Raw genomic sequence first — 27,838 nt, 5'->3', positions numbered from 1 at the left:
AACAGAAGCAAGACAAGTCCAGCGTCAAGCCGGAGCGTACACAATCGTCAACAGAGAACTACTCAAGCGCAGCGTCACTGGAATCCTCCAATGGTGCGTCGAGCAAGAGAAGGGCATTGCAATCCTCGCAGACATTCACCAAGGAGAATGCGGCCACCATGCGGCCTCAAGATCACTTGTCGCCAAAGCCTTCCGCCATGGTTTCTTCTGGCCGACTGCTTTGGACGACGCCAAAGAATTAGTCAAGCATTGCAAGGGATGCCAGCTCTTCAGCTCCAAGCAACACATGCCGGCTTCGGCACTCAAGACCATTCCCCTCACTTGGCCCTTTGCCGTTTGGGGACTGGACATGGTGGGCCCATTCAAGACGGCGCACGGCGGCTTGACGCATTTGCTCGTCGTCGTGGACAAATTCACCAAGTGGGTTGAGGCGAAGCCGATCAAGAAGCTGAATGGGCCGACTGCCGTGACGTTCATCGCCGACATAACAACTCGGTACGGCATGCCGCACAGCATCATCACCGACAATGGCACGAATTTCGCCAAAGGAGCCTTGGCACGTTTCTGCGCAGCCCAAGGCATCCGGCTGGACTTAGCATCCGTCGCCCACCCGCAGTCAAACGGCCAGGTCGAGCGAGCCAACGGCCTCATCCTCTCCGGCATCAAGCCCCGACTGGTTGTACCTCTGGAGCGCTCAGCCGGCTGTTGGCTCGATGAGCTGCCGGCTGTCCTCTGGAGTCTGCGCACTACACCAAACAAGTCAACCGGCTTCACCCCTTTCTTCCTTGTGTATGGTGCCGAGGCGGTCATCCCAACTGACATCGAATTCGAATCGCCTCGAGTAACCATGTACACGGAAGCGTTGGCCAAGGAAGCACGAGAAGACGGCGTCGACCTGCTGGAAGAAAGCCGGCTGTTAGCTCTCAGCCGGTCTACAATTTACCAGCAGGGTTTGCGCCGCTACCACAGCCGGAAGGTCAGGCCAAGATCTTTCCAAGAGGGCGACCTTGTGCTCCGGCTGATTCAGCGAACAGCTGGCTAGCACAAGCTCTCAGCCCCTTGGGAAGGCCCTTTCGTCATCAGCAGAGCTCTAGGCAACGACTCCTACTACCTGATTGACGCACAGAAGCCGAAGGCACGCAAGAGAGACGACTCCGGCAAGGAGTCGGAACGGCCATGGAACGCCAACCTCCTTCGAAGATTTTACAGTTGAAAGGCAGTATGTATCACACTAACTTTTGTATTAAGTACGAGACAATAGGCTCCCCGAGGAGGGCTCGGGGACTGCCATCCCTTATTTATGAATGAAAAATATCATGCTTATGACCTTGTCGTATCATTTACTTATTCCGTTCGGCACCGAGTTCGACTAGTCGGCTCGGGGACTGGCCGACTGAAGTTATGTTAGAAGTCCTACTCGCAGTCAGACAAGTAGTGTGCCGGCTCTCAAGCCTTCTCTTGCCAAAGTCGCAGTTCGAAGAACCGGCTGTCCGGCTGGCAAGAGTTAAAGGTAGGAACGACCGCCCACACGAAAAACGGCTAGGGACTAACGGACTAACATAACAAAAGCTGGTTTTTCTCACACCGCCGACTGGCTACCATAGTAGCCGGCCGGCCGGTTTCCATTCACTTTACTTTAATCCAAGAAAGCTCAAGTACTTGCCTCCCCAAAGAGGGAAGGCGGCAAAGGAAAAAGCCTAAGGATAAACAAGCATACGTGAATGGAAACCAAACATGCAGATGATAATATTTACATAAAAAGACCTCCAAGAGGCCAGCATTCAACATAGTTTGGATACATCCCCAGTGGGTGGAACTGCGAAAACTTAACAAAAGATTGTTCAAAGACAACAAAGCAGGAAAGATAAAGACGGCGGGTCAAGCTGGAGGAGTGGCCGACAAGCCTGACTGGTTGGCGGAGACGGTCGTGCCGGCTGAAGGAGCGGCCGGCTGACAAACTTCGGTTTGGTCGCCGCCTCCCGCAGAGGGCGCGTTTCCACGCGCCTCGTTGCTGGAAGCACGGTCGGCCTGAGGTCGGCTGGTTGTTCCACCAGCCGGCTCGACGTCTCTGCCGTCCTCGTCTTCGTCATCTTCACCCTCGTCGCTGGAGGCAATCTCCTCCGCCGAGTCCTCGCCCACCGCCGGTTTCAGCCCGAACCACTCCTCCGGCTGAGCGACACCGTCATCATCGACTTCGGGTGCGAAAACGCTGATGTCGGTGCACTCAGCGATCATCGAAGCCCGCTGGGTGATAGCCGGCCTCACCGCCTCCAGCTCTGCGTCGGCCTCCATCCGCCAAGTGCGCAGCTGGTCCAGGCTCAGCCCTGGGTACCAAGCCCGAACGAATTCCAACGCCCGCCCGGCTCCGAGGCGGGCCACTGACGCTTTCCAAGCCTCGAAGCGACCAACTGCGACTTCCAGCCAGTCGGCAGTTCGGCTTGGAGTGCGGGGGATCATCTCGCCGGGCCAGAGGGCGGCCAGCACTTGCGCCCCAGCACATTGGAGCCGGCGAAGCATCCGATGAGCCGGCTGCAACCGTGCCTGGACAGCCAGGAGCTGCTCCTCAAGGGTCCGGTTTGCATCTGGCGCGATGTCGGCCCCCGCTTGCCGGCGCGCCTCGCGATGGGCCTCAATGCTTTGGGCGGCGAAGGCGGAGTAGCCCGGGAAGTAATCTGCAAGAAACAACAAGCAACAGCTCAAGATAAGTCAAAAGACCCAGGCGGCAAGGGGCAGGAGAAGGGCCGAGGAAGGCAACTTACCATCGATCAAGTCCTCGATCCGGCCGAAGCTTTCGTCCAGGGCTCGCCGGGTCTCAGACCAGTTCGCCGCCTCCATCTCATACTCCGCCAGCAAGGTGGCTTCACTTTCCCGCGCCGCCTGCAGAGCCGCTTTATGGCTTTCCTCTTGGTTGGCCAGCTTCTTGGCCAGGCGATCCTGTTCCTGGACCAAGGCAGCGCACTCGGCCTCTTTGGTGTAAAGGGCGGCTTTCGCTTCGCCAAGCTCCTTCCTCAACTCGGCGTTGGCCCCTGAAGAAAAAGAAAAAGAAAATCAATAAGAAAAGAGTCGTCAAGAAAGATCCGACCCGACTGCGCAGCAGTCGGCCCGAATCTCGGGGACTACACCCAGTGGGTGTGCTGACGAGCCCCCACGGAAGAAATCAAGAAAGCAAAGCAGCCAAGAGCGAAGGACTCACCCGGATAGTGGTTCACGTTGACAAGAACTCTTGGTTGAGCTGTTGCAGCAGGGCGGCTTGAGCTCGTAGCCGGCTCCGGACCCCTTGAGCCGCCGCATCTAGCTCGCCAGTCCCCCCGCTGGGAGTCCACTCGGACACGGCGGTGCTGGCCGCCTCCAGATCTCCCGCCGGCTGGCCTGCGCCCGCGGCTCGGTGCAACTCCGGCGGAGCGGCGCCTCTCCCAGCGCGACGGCCCGTCACCCGCTGCACCTCGAGGCCGGCTCTGCTCTCCGGCTCACCGCCGGCCGGCTCCTCTGGCGCTGCTGACGATTGACCGCCTTGACCCGCTCCGGTTGGCGCCACAGGCGGCGCTCTCCCCGCCAAGGCCACGGGGTCCTCCTCCCTATCCAACGGCGGCGGGTCTTGGATGATCTCCTCCGCCAAGGGCAACGGGGGGTCGGGGGCTACGGCTCGGAGAGGAACGGCGAGCAGCGGAGGCTGGCTGCACGAGCTTTCCGCCTCCGTCTCCGCGGTAGCCGCCTCCCTCTGGGCCTTGGCTACCACTCCGGCCTGCTCCTGCGCCGCCTGGGCGGCCGCCTTCTCCGCCGCCTCGCGCTCCTCCTGCGCTTCGCGGGCGTTCCGCTCTGTGGCCTACCTAAGATCGGCGCAGGGGTCCACGCGGCGGGAGCTTGAAGACCCTCCAGTTGGCCCCACGACGGAGCCGCCCGGGCCCCGCTCAAGGGAAAGCGGCGCCCTGTCCAGCAAGCGAGGAAAAGTTAAGAAGAAATTCGAAGAAAAGAGAACAACGACGAGTGCGGCAAAGCAATTGAAGACTTACGCCGAGACCGCCTGGGGCTGTTTCACAGCCTTGCGGAAGCGGGCCGCCTTCGCGGCCGCCTCATCTCGCTTTGTCGCCGCGGTGGAAGGCTTGGACTTCTTCGGCCGACTGCCGAAGAGGCCTAGAGCGGCCCAGCGCTTCTGCGCGCCGCCGGCAGCCGGCGCGACAGACAAGCCCGCGCCCTATTGGTCGGCCGCCGGCTGGCGACGCGGAGCGACTTCGGCTTCGAAATCGTCCGGCCAGTCCTCGAAGCTCGCGGTGAACCTTGAGCCTCTGGGCTCGGCACTGTCCCCCATGACGGCGTCTTCCATGGCAGCCGCCCCCAAGTCCGGGTCGTCAACGTCATCCACCGTGCGGTCGGGGGCGTACTGGCGTTCAATCCCTGCCACCCCGGCCGGCGGCGCAAGAAGAGGGTTCTGCTCAAAGAACCGACTGGTCAGAAGCCGGCCGTCACGAAGCCGGCTGACGATGAAAAAGAAGATAAAGAGAGAAACTTACCACGGGTGGAGGATTTGCGCGAGAATACGGCGCCTTGCCGTATTGCCAGTCCCCGCCGAGCTTGCAGTTGGCAATGTAATTGACCATGAGCGCCACCTCCGCGTGGGGCATCTCCCATGTGCTCAGCCGGCTTGGGTCGAAGCGGCTGCTCATCTGACACATCATATGGGGCCGGCTTTGGAGAGGAAGGATCCGGTGCTCCACGATGGCGGCCACCAAGTCGGCCCCGCGCAAGCCTTCTGACTGAATCAGCACCCGAAGCCGGGAGATGGCGGCGTTCCCGGCCGGAGACAACGACCGGGACCGGAAGCTCCACGAGGGCTGCCTCCCAGTCGGTGGGCCGGCTACGTAAGCCAGCAGGTTGATGTAGTCTTCTTGCTCGGCGACGTTCTTCACATAGAAATAAGATCTCTGCCAGACCTTTACCGACTGGATCAGGGGGATGGGCGGGAACGGATTGTTCTCGCTCGCCCTCCTCATGGCGATGAAGGCTCCGCAGGGGGCGGGCACGCCGGCGACGACTGTGCCGAACTTGCTCTGGAAGAACTCTCCCCAGAGCTCCAGCGTGGGGAGAAGCCCCAAGAAGCCTTCGCAGAGGGAGACGAAGGCCGACAGCAGCATCACCGCATTGGGCGTGAGGTGATGCGGCTGGAGGTTGTAGAAGTCGAGGAAGGAGCACAGAAACCCGCTCGCCGGGAGGCCGAAGTCGCGCAGGCAGTGCGAGCGGAAGACGACCCACTCGCCCTCCTCCGGCGCCGGCGAGATCTCCCTCGCGGGCGCCAGGCGGACCTGTACGCGGTCGGCGCCGGGCAGGCGCCGGGTCTGGCGAAGGAACTCCACGTGGTCTTCATGGACGTTGGAGCCATCCCAGGAGCTTGACAACGCCATGGGAGTGAGGTGGCGTGGAGACGCGACGGCGCTGAGACGGGAGGCTGCAGCGACAGCGATAGGAAGAAGACGAGGGTCAGGAGGGACGGAGTGGGAGGGAGCGTGCAAACCTCTGTCGCTCCCCCTCCTCCCCCTACTTATAGGCTCACGTGGCGGAGCCGAGGAGGCGTGGCGTGGGGAAGCGTCGGGATCGATCGTGCCCACTCCCCACGCCCCGCGATTATCGATCCTTAATGGCGAGACGAAAACTGCCTTGAGAAGGCGAGCGGCCCTGTGGGCCATGGGAGATCCGCGCCCGGACCGAGGCTCGCGAGTGGCGGGCCCGGGCCTGCGGCGGCGTCCCGTCGCGCGCGTGCGCTCGCAGGATCCTGCCGCCACGTGGCCGCGAGAGGGCCCGTGGTCAGCACGCAGGTCCCCTCTCCTCCCGCCTACGCGGGGCTATCTGAAGTCGGCGTACGCCCGCGAAGCCGGCTCTTCAGGATAAGAAGCTGACCAAGCTTCTCGTCCCCACTGCTCACCTCGGAGCTCGATCAGCTTCGGGGACTACTGTCGGAGTAAATAGCCATGGGTAGCCTAGCCGGCCTCCCCTGGCACTTCTGAAAAAATTACGAGCCCACCTGGCTCTCAAGAATCCAAGACGCGGGGCCACCTTCGCCTAGCTGGCTGCGATCAAGGCCGGCTTTCGGAAGGCGGTCCGGCTCTAGCCCTCATAAGAAGGCCGACTCCAAGAAGCAGGCTATGAGAAGGCCGACTCCAAGAAGCTGGCTCCTCGTAAAGCAGTCAAGACCGTACCCACAAAGTTTGCACCCACCTAACGGCGGTGCGACGGGGCGTGGCTACAGAAGAGCCTGCCACCCTCGAATCCCGGGGCACGCCTGGCACAGTGCGCCGTACGGGGTAGGCATGACCCGTCCGGCGCAGCACTGTTGCCATGTTGACCCTGGCCTCACCCACGATGGGCCGCCAGCGCGGCCCACAGGCGGTGGGCCCCTTTGCGCAGAGAGACGGCCGAAGGCGGCCACGCTTCCAACCAGCCGGCCCAAGACAGAGCTGGCTCCCCGCAGCTGGCTTGCCGCCTCCCTCGAAGAAGACGCCCCATTAAGGAGACAAGACGCGGTAAGGCTACAGCGATCATCCGACAGGCGGCGGTACTATAGCCGCGCTTACCACGATGAAGCTCACGTCAACAAGATGAAGCCACAGTGACCAGCCGCCGACCTGGCCCCGGACAGTGGGGCCTGCCTGTCGACCAAGGAGTTGGCAGCCGGCGGGACCCACCAGTCGGCGGGCCCCAGCAGCCGGCGCAGAAGCCGGCGAGCGCAGTCACAGACGGCTGGGCCCCGCGCCCAGCCGGATTACCATTGTACCCCGGGGGGTAGGCCTATATAAACCCCTCGGAGCACCCATGCAAAGGGTTCGACCCCCTGCTAGTTCTAGACCCCACACAAGGAGAAGAAGCAGGCTAGTCGTGCCCTTTCTTCCTCCTCCCCCCAAAAAACAGCTCAAGGAGCGTTGTGTAGCTACTTGATTCATCGAGTGAGCATGCGGAGACCCCGCAGAGCAGCAGTAGGAGTGTTATCTCCTCGGAGAGCCGCGAAGCTGGGTAAGATCCGCTGGCGTGCATGTCTTCGCCTCATCCCGCTTCCAGGCACCGGCGATGTCTTACTGGTTCCTACAAAGATAAGCCACCCGTTGGCATATGTCGCACCCACCACCCGACACATGAGGTGTTATTTGATTGTCTTCCTTATGAGTGGCGGTCGGACATGAGCGATGGTCTTTTCCTACCAATCTATCCCCCTAGGAGCATGCGCGTAGTACCAAGGTTTTTGATGACTTGTGGATTTTTGCTATAAGTATGTGAGTTCTTTATGACGTATGTTGAGTCCATGGATTATACGCACTCTCACCCTTCCATCCTTGCTAGCCTCTTCGGTACCGTGCATTGCCCTTTCTCACATTGAGAGTTGGCGCAAACTTCGCCGGTGCATCCAAACCCCGTGATATGATACGCTCTTTCACACATAAACCTCCTTATATCTTCCTCAAAACAGCCACCATACCTACCTATTATGGCATTTCCATAGCCATTCCGAGATATATTGCCATGCAACTTTCCATCATTCCGTTCATCATGACACATTCATCATTGTCATATTGCTTAGCATGATCATGTCGTTGACATAGTATTTGTGGCAAAGCCACCGTTAATAATTCTTTCATACATGTCACTCTTGGTTCATTGCTTATCCCGGTACACCGCCGGAGGCAATCATATAGAGTCATCTTTGGTCTAGTATCGAGTTGTAATCATTGAGTTGTAAATAAATAGAAGTGTGATGATCATCATTTTCTAGAGCATTGTCCCAAGTGAGGAATATAAAAAAAGAGGAAAGGCTAAAAAAAGAGAAGGCCCAAAAAAAGAGAAAGGCCATAAAAAAAGAAAAGGCCCAAAAAAAAGAAAAAATGAGAGAAAAAGAGAGAAGGGACAATGTTACTATCCTTTGCCACACTTGTGCTTCAAAGTAGCACCATGATCTTCATAGTATAGAGTCTCTCATGTTATCACTTTCATATACTAGTGGGAATTTTTAATTAGAACTTGGCTTGTATATTCCAACAATGGGCCTCCTCAAGTGCCCTAGGTCTTCGTGAACAAGCAAGTTGGATGCACACCCACTAGTTTCTTTTGTTGAGCTTTCATACATCTATAGCTCTAGTGCATCCGTTGCATGGCAATCCCTACTCCTTGCATTAACATCAATCGGTGGGCATCTCCATAGTCAATTGATTAGCCTCGTTGATGTGAGACTTCCTCCTTTTTGTCTTCTCCACATAACCCCCTCATTATATTCTATTCCACCTATAGTGTTATGTCCATGGCTCGCGCTCATATATTGCGTGAAAGTTTATAGGTTTGAGATTACTAAAGTATGAAACAATTGCTTGGCTTGTCATCGGGGTTGTGCATGATGATAGCATTCTTGTGTGACGAAAATGAAACATGACTAAACCATATGATTTTGTAGGGATGAACTTTCTTTGGCCATGTTATTTTGATAAGACATAATTGCTTAGTTTGTATGCTTGAAGTATTATCATTTTTATGTCAATATGAACTTTTGTCTTGAATCTTTCGGATCTGAATATTCATACCACAATTAAGGAGAATTACATAAAAATTATGCCAAGTAGCACTCCGCATCAAAAATTCTGTTTTTATCATTTACCTACTCGAGGACGAGCAGGAATTAAGCTTGGGGATGCTTGATACGTCTCCAACGTATCTATAATTTTTTATTGCTCCATGCTATATTATCTACTGTTTTGGACATTATTGGGATTTATTATCCACATTTATATTATTTTGGGGACTACTCTATTAACCGGAGGCCCAACCCAGAATTGCTATTTTTTTGCCTGTTTTAGGGTTTGGAAGAAAAGGAATATCAAACGGAGTCCAAACGGAATGAAACCTTCGGGAACGTGATTTTCTCACCGAACACAAATCAGGAGACTTGGACCCTACGTCCAGCCAATTAACAGGAGGCCACGAGGTAGGGGGTGCGCCTGCCCCCCCAGGCGCGCACTCCACCCTCGTGGGCCCCCTATTGCTCCACCGACGTACTTCTTCCTCCTATATATACCCACGTACCCCCAAACGACAGATACGGAGCCAAAAACCTAATTCCACCACCGCAACTTTCTGTATCCGCGAGATCCCATCTTGGGGCCTGTTTCGGAGCTCCGACGGAGGGGGCATCGTTCACGGAGGGCTTCTACATCATCATCCAAGCCCCCCCCCCCCCGATGAAGTGTGAGTAGTTTACTTCAGACCTACGGGTCCATAGTTAGTAGCTAGATGGCTTCTTCTCTCTTTTTGGATCTCATACAATGTTCTCCCACTCTCTCGTGGAGATCTATTCGATGTAATCTTCTTTTTGCGGTGTGTTTGTTGAGACCGATGAATTGTGGGTTTATGATCCAGTCTATCTATGAATAATATTTGAATCTTCTCTGAATTCTTTTATGTATGATTGATTATCTTTGCAATTCTCTTCGAATGATCAGTTTGGTTGGCCTACTAGATTGGTTTTTCTTGCCATGGGAGAAGTGCTTAGCTTTGGGTTCGATCTTGCGGTGTCCTTTCCCAGTGACAGAAGGGGCAGCAAGGCACGTATTGTATTGTTGCCATCGAGGATAACAAGATGGGGTTTTTATCATATTGCATGAAACTATCCCTCTACATCATGTCATCTTGCTTAAGGCGTTACTCTGTTTTTAACTTAATAATCTAGATGCATGATGGATAGCGGTCGATGAGTGGAGTAATAGTAGTAGATGCAGGCAGTAGTCGGTCTACTTGTCTCGGACGTGATGCCTATATACATGATCATACCTAGATATTTTCTCATAACTATGCTCAATTCTGTCAATTGCTCAACAGTAATTTGTTCACCCACCGTAGAATACTTATGCTCTTGAGAGAAGCCACTAGTGAAACCTATGGCCCCCGGGTCTCTTTCTCATCATATAAATCTTCATCACTTTATTATTGCTTTGCTTTTTACTTTGCCTTTTACTTTTCACTTTGCATCTCTATACCAAAAATATTATTTATCATATCTATCAGATCTCACTTTCGTAAGTTACCGTGAAGGGATTGACAACCCCTAAGCGCGTTGGTTGTGTTGAGCTATTGTTTTTGTGTAGGTACGAGGGACTCACGCGTAGCCTCCTACTGGATTGATACCTTGGTTCTCAAAAACTGAGGGAAATACTTACGCTACTTTGCTACATCATCCTCTCCTCTTTGGGGAAATCCAACGCAGTGCTCCAGAGGTAGCAGCCCACGAAGCAAGAATCTGAGCCAAGACCCTGTGATTAAACTGAAGGCAGTGTATACCTTAGTGGAGCAATTGTATATTGGCGCACAACGGGCACTTGCCACTATCTCTCCTGCCAATCAAGGACCCAACTGGCTCAGTGATGTCTTAAAGAAGCTATCAATCCTACCCGCCAGGTTCCAAGAAGTGATGCGCTCCTGTGCCAGAGCCGGAGCTTTGACTGCCCTGAGCCGCTCCAAGGCTTGGGTGCCAGATCTAGACCCGGCGGACATAGCCAGAGGGTATCCTACCGTGAAGGAAGACGGATCTCCCTTTGAACAAGATGACTTCATGGCTTGCGTGCGCGGAGTCCGACCTCAGGCGACTATTCTTGGAGATGAAACCAATATCGAGAAGTATCAGCCAGGTTTTGATGTGGAAAATAAGAAGATGGCAACTCCCTCATACAAGGTGACATATTTAATCCCGCCTGTTCGTGAAAATACATTTGCTCCGGAAGTTGATCCGGCCAGCCTGATTGACGAAGAAGCAGGATTTGTCGTCGTGAATGGTTTTGATTGGTCAAAACCCAACATCCAACCAGCAGAGGGCGGTGAACCGGTGAGGGAGGAGTAATAACCATCTTCATCGGCTTATAAAAGCCTTGTAATAGATTAACTGTGAAAACACTGCATGCTTTGCCTATGCCATCGCGCATAAAACACTTGTGTGTGATTCTGTGTTTCCTTGATGTCAATATATGCATCATATTTATGGTTGTCCCTGCAATACTTCAGCTCTATTCCTATAGATGAGAGAAAAAACTAGCTTGGCGGCTTAGTACCGAACGGGTTAGAACACCCGGCTTATAGCCAATTTTCGACCATAGTAGAAAACAGAAACAAACATAAAAGGAGAAAACAAGGCTGAAATAACCCTTGATTAATACAGGAGGCAATTGCGCATAACCAATAGCCATATTTGTACCTTTGATCTCCGGACCACCGGTTTAAATAACCCGGATGATGAAGTTTGATAATCCAATCTTTTTTTAGAAGTCAATGCTCCTGAATACTTAATGATTACCATACCTTTGTGGCTTGTTGTCAAATAGTCCAGCCGGCGAAAGTGACCACGCTGAATTTTTATGAAATTGAGACAACAAAAAACTAGAAGGCAAATAACAGGTGGTAAATAAAATTATCCTTGTAATTAAAGGTTGGGGATTTCTGATTCGAATACGATCAGTAAACCAGACCAAAGGGGTTAAGCTAAGGTTCGAATACGACCATATAGCCCCCAGTGGCTTTGGCGGTGCGCCGATCAGGAGGGTACCGACAGCTATGTTCTCTTTGGTTCGAATATGACCTATGTTTGAACAGGAAGCCCCCAAATGACCTTGAGAGGTTTTTAACGACCCCGATTCGAATACGATCCAAGTCAGACCAAAAATGGGTTAAGCTGTGATTCGGATACGATCAGGAAGCCCCCTAGTGAGTTTGTCCTTGAGCCGATCAAGAGGGTTACAACAGCTATGTTCTCTTTGGTTCGAATACGACCTATGTTTGAACAGGAAGCCGCCAAGTGACCATGATAGTTGCAGCTAGATTCGAATACGATCCTGAGCCGGACCAAAAAGGTTTAGACTTGATTCAAATATGATCAGCTCCTTAATAGTCATTTGAAAATAAGAAACAACAAAGATGTGTAATCTTTGAAAAGAAAAGAGACCGATGGTCCTGCTTTATTCCTTATCATAGTATATACAATGCTAAAGTATGTACACGATGAGAGCCGGTTGCTCAGGTGTAGTATGGCCGAAGCTGAGCAATGTTCCACAGCCGACGGGTCTCCTCTTCCGACTTTCGTGAATCTTTGTGTTCTCGAACGTCAATGAGGTAATATGACCCATTGTTTAAGTTCTTCCTGACCACAAAAGGTCCTTCCCAAGGTGGGGATAACTTGTGTGCATCTGACAGATCCTGGATGAGCCGGAGCACCAGGTCGCCTTCCTGAAAAGTCCTGGACTTAACCCGGCGGCTGTGATAACAGCACAGGTCCTGTTGATAAATTGCTGATCGAGCCGCTGCTAAGTCTCTTTCCTCATCTAACAAGTCAAGTGCATCATGTATGGCTTGTTCATTATTAGCTTCAACATAAGCCGCCACACGGGGCGAGTCATGACGGATGTCACTAGGCAACACTGCCTCTGCTCCATACACCATGAAGAAAGGTGTGTAACCTGTAGACCTGTTAGGTGTGGTGTTGATACTCCACAGCACCAAGGGTAATTCCTCTACCCAACAACCCGGCGTTCGCTGTAAGGGAACCATCAGCCGGGGTTTGAGACCTTTTAAAATTTCCTGATTTGCTCTCTCAGCTTGACCATTGGATTGAGGATGAGCTACAGAAAAAACATCAAGCTGAATATGCTCACGTTGACAAAACTCCTCCATAGCCCCTTGGGATAGATTAGTGCCATTGTGAGTGATAATGCTGTGTGGAAAACCAAAACAGAAGATCACCTTTTTCATGAACTGAACCGACGTGGCCGCATCACACTTACTCACCGGCTCTGCCTCAACCCGCTTTGTGAATTTATCAACTGCCACTAAAAGATGTGTATTTTTATCCTTAGACCTTTTGAAAGGTCCAACCATGTCAAGCCCCCAGACCGCAAACGTCCAAGTGATTGGAATCATCCGGAGCTCTTGAGCCGGCACATGTGCTCGTCGTGTGAATTTTTGACATCCATCACATCTACTGACCAGATCCTCTGCATCAGCGTGAGCCGACAACCAGTAAAAACCATGATGAAAAGCCTTGGCCACCAGAGATTTTGACCCGGGATGATGACCACAATCGCCTTCATGGATCTCACGAAGTATTTCTTGGCCTTCTTCAGGGGAAACACACCGCTGAAACGCTCTAGAGATGCTGCGATGGTATAGTTCTCCATCAGAAATCATCATTGATTTAGACCGTCGGGTTATCTGTCGAGCCAGGGTCTCATCCGCTGGCAACTCTTCCCGGGTCATGTAAGCCAAGAACGGCACTGTCCAATCTGGGATGACATGAAGAGCCTCCACCAACTGTACCTCCGGGTCAGGAACGACTAGATCTTCTTCTGTGGGTAACTTAACAGACGGGTTGTGCAAAACATCCAAAAAGGTGTTAGGTGGCACTGGCTTACGCTGAGATCCCAACCGGCTTAAAGCATCAGCCACTTCGTTCTTCCTATGGTCAATGTGCTCCACTTGATAACCTTTAAAATGCCCTGCGACAGCATCAACTTCACGGCGATAAGCCGCCATGAGAGGATCTTTGGAATCCCACTTGCCTGATACTTGTTGAGCCACTAAATCTGAGTCGCCAAGACACCGGACCCGGCTCAGGCTCATCTCTTTGGCCACTCGAAGACCATGGAGCAAGGCTTCATACTCCGCTGCGTTGTTAGTGCAAGGAAACATCAGCCGTAACACATAACAAAATTTGTCACCTCGAGGGGAGGTTAAAACAACTCCAGCCCCCGAGCCTTCCAGTTGTCTGGACCCATCAAAGTGAATAGTCCAATATGTGTTGTCTGGTTTCTCTTCCGGCATCTGCATCTCTGTCCAGTCATTAATAAAATCAACCAGTGCTTGAGACTTGACGGCAGTACGTGGTACATACTTCAACCCATGAGACCCAAGATCAATGGCCCACTTGGCGACTCGTCCAATGGCTTCTCTGTTTTGAATGATGTCTCCCAAAGGAACAGAGCTAACCATAGTGATTGGGTGACCCTGGAAATAATGTTTAAGCTTCCGGCTCGCCATGAACACCCCACATACGAGCTTCTGCCAATGTGGATATCGTTGTTTGGATTCAATTAACACCTCGCTGACGTAGTAAACCGGCCGTTGAACCGGATGTTCCTTGCCAACCTCCTTCGCTCCACCACAATTGCCACACTAACAGCTCGTGAGTTGGCGGCTACGTATAACAACAGCGGCTCTTTCTCAACTGGAGCAGCAAGGACCGGCGGCTCAGCAAGCTGTGTCTTCAGATCCTTAAAAGCAGAGTTTGCAGCATCGCTCCAAACAAAATCATCTGTTTTCTTCATCATCTGATACAAAGGCATCGCCTTCTCCCCTAACCGGCTTATGAACCGACTCAAAGCAGCAACACGACCCGCCAGCCGTTGAATGTCATTGATGCATCTTGGTTTGGCCAGGGATGTGATTGCCTTAATCTTCTCCGGGTTAGCTTCAATACCTCGGTTGGACACCAAAAAAACCCAAAAGCTTGCCGGCTGGGACTCCAAAAACATACTTAGGTGGTGGGCGCCCCCGTCCCCCTGTTCCCTCGAGACGACTGGGAGCAGGTGATGAACGCCATGCCCACCTTCAACGGTGAGGGGCTGGTGCCCGCGGTAGCTCCCGAGGATCTTGCGGCGCTGGCGATGGTGGACGTGTCCTCCGGCAGCTCCAGCGAGAGTGAGGAGGAAGAAGAGGCGGAGGAGGAAGAGTCCATCTTCGAGGCGACTGGCGAGGAGTCGGGGGAGTCCTTCCCTCGGCTCAGGTCTCGGGCCCTCCGCTCCATGCCAGATGACGACGATGCCGGTGCCGGGCGAGGAGGGGAGGACTCTCCCTTGGTCACAAGGAAGGGCAGGTCGGGGCTGGTTCCCCCAGGGTCCACTCCGATCCTTGGGCGGTCTGAAGCTAGCCCCAGCCCTCCCGATGTGGCTTCTGCTTCCGGGCCTCCTGAGGCTGACCTGAGCTGCAGGCTCTCGGGCTTCAAGTTCGGCCGGAAGTTGCTTGGGTCCGCGAGCGACGACCAGTAAGTGCTTGATTCCCGCTTTGCTTGGTTTCTGCCGCCGAGGCTTGACGTCCATATTCTCCTATCAGGCTGGCACCCACGGTGAAGAGGTTGAGAGGGGCTTCTTCGGCTCCGCTTGGGGCGAGTCCATCTGTCGGGGTGGTGCCTTCGTCCGCTGGGGAGGAAGATGGTGCGGCTCGCGCCTCCCTGGTCCGATCGTCCTCGCGAGGCCGTCTGGGACGCCCTGGCGGGGAGTCAGCCCCCGTGGCCCCGCTGACTCTGGAGTCAACTGCGCTCGATGCTGCAGCCGGGGCGACCAAGGCCTAGGGGTTTCCTTCCTGCCAAGCCGTGATCACGCCGCCGTCTTCTTCACCTGTTCCACCGGTTCCCGCTTCTTCTGCTTCCTCCACCGCCGTCCTGGACCAGGTCGCCAGCAAACTGAGCTAGCTGCGGGAGGATCTTCTGAGCGCGGACCCTCGCTTAGCAGCCGGGAGCCTGGAGCTAGCTTCTGGCTGGGCCCGTTCTACTGCCTATGTCCGAGCAGCACTAAGCCAGGCCGTGGCGACCTCCGATGGGGAGAAACAGGCCGCCAACCAAGCCAAGGCCGCCCGCGACACTGCCCTCGGCAACGCTGTGGCTGCCAAGGCTCGCTGCAAGGAGCTGGAGGTCGAGCTGCAAGGCCTGCGCGACGAGCTCGCCAAGGAGGTCCACGGCCGCCAGGAGAAGGAGAAGGAGATGAAGGCTCGGGAGGCTGCCGTCAAGGATCGGGACACCAAGCTCGATGACCACCATAGCGAACTAGAGACGCTGGAGCGGTCGCTGCAGGAGGAGAGGGTCGAGCTGGACGCCAAGGCGAAGGTCTTGGCGGAGGATCGGGTGGCCTTCGTGAAGATGGAGAAGAGGGCTCGTGCCGCGCTGAAGACGCTTTACGAGAGCGGCTTGGAGGAGCCACTGGCCGGCGCAGAGGACGGCCCCGCCAAGCTGCTCCCCTTCCTGGTCCATGCGCTTGAAAATGTCGTAGACGGCCTTGGCCCCACGGCCGAGGCTAAGGCGCATGCCCTGTCTTCGGCGGCGCTGACGCGTGTCCTCAGCCACGTCCACCTGCGCAACCCCAACGTCGATCTCGACGGCCTGCTGGAGCCCGTGAGTGGTGACCTTGCCGCCACAGGCGCTGAAGCCGTGAAAGGCCGAGTCGAAGCTTTGTTGGGGAGGTTCCGCGCCTTCAGCATCTTGCCCGGGCGCGGTGCCGCCAGCTCCGCGGCCCCAGGAGGCGGCGCCGCTGGAGAGTGATCCCTTTGCGGCTTCTGTCTTGTTTTTATTCCTGCAGCACGCATCATGCCTCGCGGAGGCGTTTAAACTTGTGTTTGGTGTCGTAAAACAATCTATAGCTTGTAATATTTGCTTTGAATTTCCGGGAATTTGCATTTTTCTCCCCTACTTGCTCACGCTCTACCTCGGCAGGGCCCGTCCCTGCGCATACCTCACCCAGCGTTAGCCCCGACCGAAAACCAGGACGGGACTAAGGAGTGAGGGGCTACGTGGCAAATTAGGCTCCTGAGTCGCGATGCTCAGGAGTCCCCCTTGACACACAAGCAACAAGTAGGAAAGTGGGGAACGAGGAGTGGATCGATCGTTCTGCGTCGGTAGGGCCCGGCCCCGCGCGTACCTCACCCAGCGTTAGCCCCGACCGGAAACCAGGACAGGACTAAGGAGTGAGGGGCTACGGGGCAAGTTAGGCTCCTGAGTCGCGATGCTCAGGAGTCCCCCTTGACATTCAAACGGGTTTCCATACCTTGGCTCCGCTGGGGGAGGGGTGCGTGACGACCAGGTCCGAGGGACCTGGCTGGGTGGCGTGCGCTCGGGCGAGGCCTGGGCATAGCCCCCGTGTCCAACCCCCTCGCGTGGTGCCGGACACTGAGCTCTGGGCTCCCTGAGGTTGGTACGGCCAGAGGCCGCCCTCAGTTGTTTATCACCAGCGCGGAGCATAGCGCTTCCGTATGTGTACGGGCATAGCCGCTCCTCGGCAGTGTCGTCAGCCAGCGCGGAGCATGGTGCTTCCACTGGTACGTGGGAGGGGGCTCCCCTCCGGTAGGAGTCCCCGGGGCGTGTACAGCCCCGCCCTGACACATGGCCGGCATGGTAGGGCTAGGAGAGGTGTATCTGGGCACTCGTGAGCCAGCGCGGGACTCACGAGGCCCTACCTCAAGGCAGTTGCGCCTGGCTCTGGGCCTTTATCAATGGTGTGTTCCTGCAGGGTGGTTAGAATGCAAATGCTCTACGTCCTCAGGTCCCGGCCCTCGAGCGAGCTCAGCCGCCACTGGTATGACAGGTCGCGATGTCGTGGGTCAAGGCCAGGGGTGAGGGTTGGAGAGCCCGTAGGAGCCCATGAGTCGCGATGCTCAGGCGCTCCCCTGTTAACATGCAAGCGGTCCGTGCCGGAGAGAGGGAGAGACAGCTCACGATGTCCCTAGCGTTGCTCCTGGAGTAGGTCCTGCACACCAGTCATAAAGAGAAACAAGACCTGTTGTTACGGTTGCCAGCCAACCTTTGGTTGCTCCGGGGGAGTGATTGGGGCACTGAGGGCCTGGTGAGGTGGCGCCTTGCGGGGCTGCCGCGGCCAGAGCTCGACCACTCAGATTTTTCGGCGTTGCAGGGATGGACCCGTGCGCAGATGTCGTGCCAGAGCGAGCGGCTCCATAGGTAAGCGTCAATCGAGCAGGCGATTAGGTTGGGTATGTTAAGCACGCAGGAGGAAATTCATTTTAAGTAGACGCAGGAAAAGCAAATCCCACTGGGCCAGGCCCGAGCAGCTCGGGGATGATGCAGCCCGAGGGGCGCCCCCGACAAGGTAAGTAAACAGCATAAGCAAACGGATACATGCCGCAGGGACGGACCCACGCGGCCTGGGAATGATGCAGCCCTGTGGGCGCTCCCAGCTAAAAACGGAACTTGGAAAGATGTCACCTAGTGCCGTTGAAGATGAAGTGATGCTGAAGAAGCGGGCGATGCGCGATGACGACGTCGACCCTCACGAGCCCCCAGGCCCTGGAGCCTCGGGAGGCTCCAGGGGCACAGGTGGGTCTCCGAGAGCCATCTCCATCTCCGCCAGGACCGTACCATGCCTGACCTCCTGAGCCTCCCGAATGCTCCTCAGCAGGTGCCGATGAGCGGCGATCACGCTCGGCAGGCCGAAAGGCATGCGAACGTAGTTGTGAGGCGGACCCTCGCAATGCCCCGCGCGCGAAGGCCAAAGGCGCTCCTGAGACGCGGCTTGGTTGAGCCCCGGCACGTCGATGCAGACGCGCAGCCCACCATCCTCGCCTGGATGTGGGGTCATGGCGGGCAAGCGGCGGCTGCCATGCATGACTCTCGACTCTTGTAGCTCCTGAGTGTTGCTTGCGATGAACTCCTGAGGGTCTGGTCTTCCTTGCCTTGTACCTTCCTGAGGGAAACGTGCCTGGAAGCACCCCTACAAGTGGTGCCTGAGCGCCTTCCTCGCGACCTTGTCAAAGTCGGTGGCTCTCCAAGAAAGAGCCCCCGAGCCCTGCCTGAGGAGGGCGCCGGGCGCGCCTTCCTATGGAGAGAGGGTGGCGCTCCCTGATTGGGCGCAGATCCTGACCCAACACCTCCAGAGGCGCCTGCCTCCTGATGGCTTGGGTTAGGCGAAGCCTTCTTCTTCTTGGGGGTCGCCTCGGGAAGTCTTCCATTTCTGCGGTCCTGGTCTTCGATTGTTGTGGCTTGGAACACGCGCTCAAGTGAACACACTGCGTCCCTTTCTTCATAGGGTACGGTGATGACTCCACCGCTTCCTGGCATCTTGAGGACATTGTATCCATGGTGAGTCACTGCCATGAACTTGGCCAGGGCCGGGTACCCGAGGATGGCGTTGTATGGCAGACAGATGTGGGCGACGCCGAAGTCGATGAGCTCGGTGCGGTAGTTGTTGTGCTGCCCGAAGGTGACTGGAAGGCGAACCTGCCCTATCGGAACAGTGGAACCATCGGTGACTCCTGAGAAGGGTTTGGTTGGCTGAAGCTGATCGTATGACACTTGGAGATTGTCGAACGTCTCGACGGACAGGGCGTTGAGTCCTGCTCCGACGTCAATGAGGGTCCTGGTGACCTGCACGTTGCTGATGACTGGGGAGCAAAGCATCGGTAGGACTCCGGCCGTTGCCGCACATTTGAGCTGATCCGCTGAGCTGAACATGATAGCGCACGCGGACCACCTGAGAAGGCGCATGGCCTCAAGCTTGCGAGGACTGCATTCACCTCGTGAGCAAACTGCTTGAAGATGCGCTGTGAGGCTGGGGCCTGCGCGCCACCCAACATGCAAGCGATTGCGCGCGGCTCCTGGAAGCCCCCAGCCCCCTCGTCCTGATGTTGGTCTTCGTTCCTCCTCGGCAGCGACGGCAGAGGAGGAAGCCTTGCGTTGCCGCGCGGGCGATCCTCACGAGGCTGATCTCTCTAGCCTCCCTCGCGAGGCTGGTCCTGCCAGTGATCCTTGCAAGGTCGGTCACGCCACCCTTGGCGCGGGCCGCGGTCTTCCCATCGTCCGCCACCTCTTCCTCCTCCTTGGCCATAGCCCCTGTTGTTACGCTCGGGGCATCAGCTGACACGTCCATCTCTCACGGCCCTGAGCTCTTGACATTCGTTGGTGTTGTGGGTGTGGAGGTCGTGGTACACGCAGTAACAACTGCCCTTGGATGACTCAGGCTGATCCCTGCCTCGCTTGGTGTCTGGCTCCGCTGCAAGCACGGCAGCCCCCTTGCGCTTCACGTCCTTCGCCCTGGACTTCTTCTCTTCTGGGTCGGCAGCCGGGAGTTCGAGGAGTGAAAGGCGTCATTCCTCAGCCCTGGTGCACTTGGTCGCCAAGTTGAACAGCTCCAGGGATGTGCACATGTCTTCATGGATTGCTAGCTCCTCCTTCATCTTGACGTCGTGTACGCCATCGGAGAAGGCCGAGATGATGGCTTCTTCAGTCACCTTGGGGATCTTGAGGCGAGCGTTGTTGAAGCGCTGGATGTATTTCTACAGGGTTTCCTCTTGCTGCTGCTTGATGCGGCGCAGATCGCACACGGCCGGGGGCCGGTCGCGAGTGCCCTGGAAGTTGGCGATGAAGCGAGTGTGCATCTCGTCCCAGGAGGAGATTGTGCCAGGAGCCAGGTTCAGGAGCCAGGTGCGGGCCTCGTCCTTGAGCGCCATGGGAAACCAGTTCGCCATGACCCTTTCGTCTCCGTTGGCGGCTTCGATGCATAGCTCGTAGAGCTGCAGGAACTCCACCAGGTCCGCCATGCCATCGTAGCGAGGGGGAAGGTCAGGTTTGAACTTGCCTGGCCATGCGACGCCGCATAGCTCGGGGGTCAGGGCACGGCTGCCTGCTGTGGCCACCGGTGCCTTTTGCTGGTACTGGGCTTGCTCATGGGGATTACCGCGCGCCGCCGCTTGGAGTAGAGCGGGGTCTTGGCGCGGAGGTGCAGGGACGCGATCTTGGCGTGCCGGCGCTGGGAGCGCGCGAGCACCTTCTTGGGGACGAGGGATCTCTTTGCAGCTCCTTTCTTGCTATGCAGGCGCCGGACGCGGAGGGTCTCGCCCTGGGGCCGCGCGCCTTGGAGCCAGGGCGCCTCCTTAGGGAGGAGGTAGTGGAGGCACTTCCTGATCCTCGCCTCCTGTGCGGAATGGAGGGCGAGGCAGCGAGAGGGACGGGAAGGGGGAGCCCCCTGCGGCGCTAACGAGCTCGGTGATGCAGGCGAGCCAGTCTTCGTAGAGGTCGTCGACGGGGCGGTAGTGCAAGAGTTCTCTTGCCAGGAGCAGCGCAGCGTTCGCGTCCGTGGGGGCGCGACGGGCGTGGGACGACGAAGCAGCTGGAGTCAGCGACGGTGTGGCGGTGCGGCCTTCCCGCCGTACCGAAGGATGCTGGGACGAGGCCTGCTGCTTGTTCGCCGCCGGGCCGGTGGCGGCGTTGGCGGCAGGCGACGGGGAATGACGAGGGCGTCCGCCGACGGGCGCCGTCTGGGCGACGCGGGTGGCGAGAGCAGCCCGGCCCTCAGCGCGAGCCCGACGAGCGTTAGCCATGGACACGACAGAAGATCACACGCGAACAACGGAAGAAAGATTCCGGCACACCCCTACCTGGCGCGCCAAATGTCGGATTTCGGGTTCCGGCAGACCCTTGAGGTTCGAACACTGGGGTGCGCACGGATATCTCTCCCCTACCGGTCTACGTCCAATCTCCTCGCGTGATCTAAGCTGGAAACAACGAACAACACAAGGGACACAAGGTTTATACTGGTTCGGGCCACCGTTGTGGTGTAATACCCTACTCTAGTGTGTGGTGTGGTGGATTGCCTCAGGGGGCTGATGATGAACAGTACAAAGGAAGAACAGCCTCGCGAGAGGTGTTCTTGAGCTGGTGCGATGAACTGCTAGGGTGAGTTCAGTCGCCTCTCTCTCTCTTTGCTAGGGTTCTACCAGCTCTCTCGATGTCTTCTTCCCCTTTTTTCTACTCTCTGGTGGCTAGCTCTATTTATAGAGGCCCAGGGCCTCTCCCCAAATAATGAGCGGGAAGGGCGCCAACAATTGGCCATTTTGAAGGGGAACATATAGTACAAGTTATCCTGACCAAAGGTGGTCTTCGGCTGCCAAAAGCATTGGTGATGACGTCATCTTGGGCTCCACGGTGACCTCCGTCCCGCCGCTCTGCTGGTCTTGGTCTCGTTGCATCGGAATGGCAACCTTTGCATGATGCCTCGGCCTATGCTTGCCCCCCTTTGCACCAAAGGGGAAACAAGGACGCTGCGCAGGCCGGTGCCCGCCTGGCGCCCGCCTGGTCTCAATCGTCATGGCTTGCATCACGGGCTCTTCGCGAGGTACCCCTGCCTTGATCTCTCCGCCTCCTCGCGAGCCTGCCTGATGAGGCTGCTTCTGAGGAAGCTTCCTGTCGTCTGCCCCGCGAGGCTTGGCCCCTCGCGAGGGTCTTGAGCTTGAGCTGATGAAGATGGGCCGTGCTGGGCCCCCACTTGAGCCACGCCGCAGGCAGGCAAGTCTGGGGACCCCCATTCCCAGAACGCCGACAACTATATCATCCACATAAACATGAACATTACGCCCAATCTGATTGTGAAGACAATTCTGCACACACCGTTGGTAAGTCGTCTGGGCACTCTTAAGCCCAAAAGGCATAGACACATAGCAGAAAGCTCCAAACAGAGTGATAAAAGATGTCTTCTCCTGATCTTTGACTGCCATCTTGATCTGATGATAAACTGAATAAGCATCTAAGAAACTCAAATGTGCGCAACCCGCCGTAGCATCGATGATCTGATCAAGACGGGGGAGGGCAAAAGGGTCAGTCGGACAAGCCTTGTTTAAATCAGTGTAATCCACACACATACTCCAGGTGCCGTTCTTTTTTAGTACAAGCACTGGGTTGGCTAACCACTCTGGGTGAAAGACTTCCACAATGAACCCGTCCGCCAAGAGCCGGGCCACCTCTTCTCCAATGGCCTTGCACCTTTCTTCATTGAACCGTCGGAGAAACTGTCTAACAGGTTTAAACTTTGGATCAATATTGAGAGTGTGCTCAGCGAATTCCCTCGGGACATCCGGCATGTCGGAAGGTTTCCATGCAAAGATGTCCCGGTTCTCATGGATGAACTCAATGAGCGCGCTTTCCTATTTCAGATCCAAGTTTGCACTGATGATGAACTGCTTGGATGAGTCGCCGGGCACAAAGTCAACCATCTTGGTGTCATCAGCTGATTTGAACTTCAACACCAGCTCATGATCCGTTGTTGGTTTCTTTAAAGATGTCATGTCTGCCGGGTCAACATGATCCTTATAAAACTTTAACTCCTCTATTGCACAAACAGACTCAGCATAGGCAGCATCACCTTCTTCACACTCCAAGGCTATTTTCTGGCTTCCCTGTACTGTAATGGTGCCCTTATAACCCGGCATATTGAGCTGCAAATACACATAAAATGGCCGAGCCATGAACTTGGCATAAGCCGGCCGTCCAAACAGAGCATGATATGGGCTTTTGATCTTAACCACCTCAAAGGTTAATTTCTCTGCTCTGGAGTCATACTCATCCCCAAAGGCTACTTCCAGTTCAATGTTACCAACTGGGTATGCCGACTTGCCAGGTACCACACCGTGAAAAACAGTGTTGGATTGCTTAAGACTCTTATCAGTCAACCCCATCCGACGGAACGTCTCATAGTAGAGGATGTTGATGCTGCTGCCTCCATCGAGGAGTACCTTAGTGAATTTATATCCACCAACCTGAGGCGCCACTACCAAGGCCAAGTGACCCGGATTATCAACCCGGGGTGGGTGATCCTCTCTGCTCCACACAATAGGCTGCTCTGACCAACATAAGTAACGTGGAATCGCCGGCTCAACGGCATTGACGACCCTCTTGTGAAGCTTCTGGTCCCTCTTACATAAACTAGTGGTGAACACATGGTATTGCCCACTGAGGGAATCCTGGATTAGGGGGTGTCCGGATAGCCGGACTATACCTTCGGCCGGACTCCTGGACTATGAAGATACAAGATTGAAGACTTCGTCCCGTGTTCGGAAGGGACTTTCCTTGGCGTGGAAGGCAAGCTTGGCGATACGGATATGTAGATCTCCTACCATTGTAACCGACTCTGTGTAACCCTAGCCCTCTCCGGTGTCTATATAAACCGGAGGGTTTTAGTCCGTAGGAACAAACAATCATACCATAGACTAGCTTCTAGGGTTTAGCCTCTCTGATCTCGTGGTAGATCTACTCTTGTACTACCCATATCATCAATATTAATCAAGCAGGACGTAGGGTTTTACCTCCATCGAGAGGGCCCGAACCTGGGTAAAAACATCGTGCCCCTTGTCTCCTGTTACCATCCGCCTAGACGCACAGTTCGGGATCCCCTGCCCGAGATCTGCCGTTTTTGACACCAACATTGTGTTGGGGAACGTTGCAGAAAACAAAAATTTTCCTACTCGTTTCACCAAGATCATCTAGGAGTTCATCTAGCAACGAGTCATCGGATGCATCTACATACCTTTGTAGATCGCGCACGGAAGCGTTCAAAGAACGGTGATGATGTAGTTGTACTCGACGTGATCCAAATCACCGATGACCAAGCGCCGAACGGACGGCACCTCCGCGTTCAACACACGTATGGGACGGGAGACGTCTCCTCCTTCTTGATCCAGCAAGGGGGAAGGAGAGGTTGATGAAGATCCAGCAGCACGACGGCGTGGTGGTGGATGCAGGGCGTCACAATAGCAGGGCTTCGCATATACTACGAAAGGAGAGACGTAACGGGGAGAGAGGGAGGCGCCAGGGGCCTAGGAGATCTGATCTCCTAGGTGCGGCGGCCAGGGGGAGGATTCCCTCCCCCCCAAGGCACCTTGGAGGTGCCTTCCACCACTTGGACTCCTCCCCCATGGAAACCCTAGGCGCATGGGCCTAGTGGGGCTGGTGCCCTTGGCCCATGCAGGCCAAGGCGCACCCCCTACAGCCCATGTGGCCCCCCGGGACAGGTGGCCCCACCCGGTGGGCCCCCGGGACCCCTCCGGTGGTCCCGGTACAATACCGATAACCCCGAAACTTGTCCCGATGGCCGAAACAGCATTTCCTATATATAATTCTTTACCTCCGGACCATTCTGGAACTCCTCGTGACGTCCAGGATCTCATCCGGGACTCCGAACAACATTCGGGTTACTGCATATACTTATCTTCACAACCCTAGCGTCACCGAACCTTAAGTGTGTAGACCCTACGGGTTCGGGAGACAAGCAGACATGACCGAGACGACTCTCCGGTCAATAACCAACAGCGGGATCTAGATACCCATGTTGGCTCCCACATGCTCCACGATGATCTCATCGGATGAACCACGATGTCGAGGATTCAATCAACCCCGTATGCAATTCCCTTTGTCAATCGATATGTTACTTGCCCGAGATTCGATCGTCGGTATCCCAATACCTCGTTCAATCTCGTTACCGGCAAGTCACTTTACTCGTACCGCAATGCATGATCCCGTGACCAGACACTTGGTCACTTTGAGCTCATTATGATGATGCATTACCGAGTGGGCCCGGTGATACCTCTCCGTCATACGGAGTGACAAATCCCAGTCTTGATCCGTGTCAACCCAACAGACACTTTCGGAGATACCCATAGTATACCTTTATAGTCACCCAGTTACGTTGTGACGTTTGGTATACCCAAAGCACTCCTACGGTATCCAGGAGTTACACGATCTCATGGTCTAAGGAAAAGATACTCGACATTGGAAAACTCTAGCAAACGAACTAAACGATCTTGTGCTATGTTTAGGATTGGGTCTTGTCCATCACATCATTCTCCTAATGATGTGATCTCGTTATCAATGGCATCCAATGTCCATAGTCAGGAAACCATGACTATCTGTTGATCAACGAGCTAGTCAACTAGAGGCTTACTAGGGACATGTTGGTGTCTATTATTCACACATGTATTACGATTTCTGGATAACACAATTATAGCATGAATAAAGACAATTATCATGAACACGGAAATATAATAATAATGCTTTTATTATTGCCTCTAGGGCATATTTCCAACAGTCTCCCACTTGCACTAGAGTCAATAATCTAGTTACATTGTGATGAATCGAACACCCATGGAATTATGGTGTTGATCATGTTTTGCCCTAGGGAGAGGTTTAGTCAACGGATCTACTACATTCAGGTCCGTATGTACTTTACAAATCTCTATGTCTCCATTTTGAACATTTTCACGAATGGAGTTGAAGCGACGCTTGATGTGCCTTGTCTTCTTGTGAAACCTGGGCTCCTTGGCAAGTGCAATAGCTCCAGTGTTGTCACAAAAGAGTTTGATTGGCCCCGACGCATTGGGTATGACTCCTAGGTCGGTGATGAACTCCTTCACCCATATTGCTTCATGTGCTGCCTCCGAGACTGCCATGTACTCCGCTTCACATGTAGATCCCGCACGACGCTCTGCTTGCAGCTGCACCAGCTCACTGCTCCACCATTCAACATATACACGTATCCGGTTTGTGACTTAGAGTCATCCAGATCTGTGTCGAAGCTAGCGTCGACGTAACCCTTTACGACGAGCTCTTTGTCACCTCCATAAACGAGAAACATTTCCTTAGTCCTTTTCAGGTACTTCAGGATATTCTTGACCGCTGTCCAGTGTTCCTTGCCGGGATTACTTTGGTATCTGCCTACCAAACTTACGGCAAGGTTTACATCAGGTCTGGTACACAGCATGGCATACATAATAGAACCTATGGCTGAGGCATAGGGGATGACACTCATCTCTTCTATTTCTTCTGCCGTGGTCGGACGTTGAGCTGAGCTCAATTTCACACCTTGTAACACAGGTAAGAACCCCTTCTTAGAATGATCCATATTGAACTTCTTCAATATCTTATCAAGGTATGTGCTTTGTGAAAGACCTATGAGGCGTCTGGATCTATCTCTATAGATTTTGATGCCTAATATATAAGCAGCTTCTCCAAGGTCCTTCATTGAAAAACTTTTATTCAAGTAGGCCTTTATGCTGTCCAAGAGTTCTATATCATTTCCCATCGATAGTATGTCATCCACATATAATATGAGAAATGCTACAGAGCTCCCACTCACTTTCTTGTGAACGCAGGCTTCTCCATAAGTCTGTGTAAACCCAAACGCTTTGATCATCTCATCAAAGCGAATGCTCCAACTCCGAGATGCTTGCACCAGCCCATAAATCGAGCGTTGGAGCTTGCACACCTTGTCAGCATTCTTAGGATCGACAAAACCTTCCGGCTGCATCATATACAATTCTTCCTTAAGGAAACCATTAAGGAATGCCGTTTTGACGTCCATTTGCCATATTTCATAACCATAGAATGCGGCAATCGCTAACATGATTCGGACGGACTTCAGCTTCGCTACCGGTGAGAAAGTCTCATCGTAGTCAACCCCTTGAACTTGTCGATAACCCTTAGCGACAAGCCAAGCTTTATAGATGGTCACATTACCATCCGCGTCTGTCTTCTTCTTAAAGATCCATTTATTCTCTATGGCTCGCCGTTCAACGGGCAAGTCAGTCAAAGTCCATACTTCGTTTTCATACATGGATCCTATCTCAGATTTCATGGCTTCTAGCCATTTGTCGAAATCCGGGCCCGCCATCGCTTCTTCATAGTTCGAAGGTTCACCGTTGTCTAACAACATGATTTCCAAGACAGGGTTGCCGTACCACTCTGGTGCGGAACGTGTCCTTGTGGACCATCGAATTTCAGTAGGAGCTTGATCAGAAGTATCTTGATCATCATCATTAACCTCCTCTCTAGTCGGTGCTGGCACCTCAGGAACATTTTCTTGAGTTGCGCCAGTTTCCGGTTCAAGAGGTAATACTTCATCAAGCTCTACTTTCCTCCCACTTACTTCTTTCGAGAGAAACTCTTTCTCCAGAAAGATTCCGTTCTTGGCAACAAAGATCTTGCCTTCGGATCTTAGGTAGAAGGTATACCCAATAGTTTCTTTAGGGTATCCTATGAAGACGCATTTTTCCGACATGGGTTCGAGCTTTTCAGGTTGAAGTTTCTTGACATAAGCATCGCATCCCCAAACTTTTAGAAACGACAGCTTAGGTTTCTTCCCAAACCATAATTCATACGGTGTCGTCTCAACGGATTTCGACGGAGCCCTATTTAAAGTGAATGCGGCAGTCTCTAAAGCATAGCCCCAAAAAGATAGCGGTAAATCGGTAAGAGACATCATAGACCGCACCATATCCAATAGAGTGCGATTACGAC

The sequence above is a fragment of the Triticum urartu genome, chromosome 2A, assembly GCF_056163025.1.
Source record: "Triticum urartu cultivar PI428250 chromosome 2A, HENAU_Tu73, whole genome shotgun sequence".
Lineage (NCBI taxonomy): Eukaryota > Viridiplantae > Streptophyta > Magnoliopsida > Poales > Poaceae > Triticum > Triticum urartu.
The sequence above is the reverse complement of the archived record's forward strand: the minus strand, read 5'-3'. Positions refer to the sequence as shown.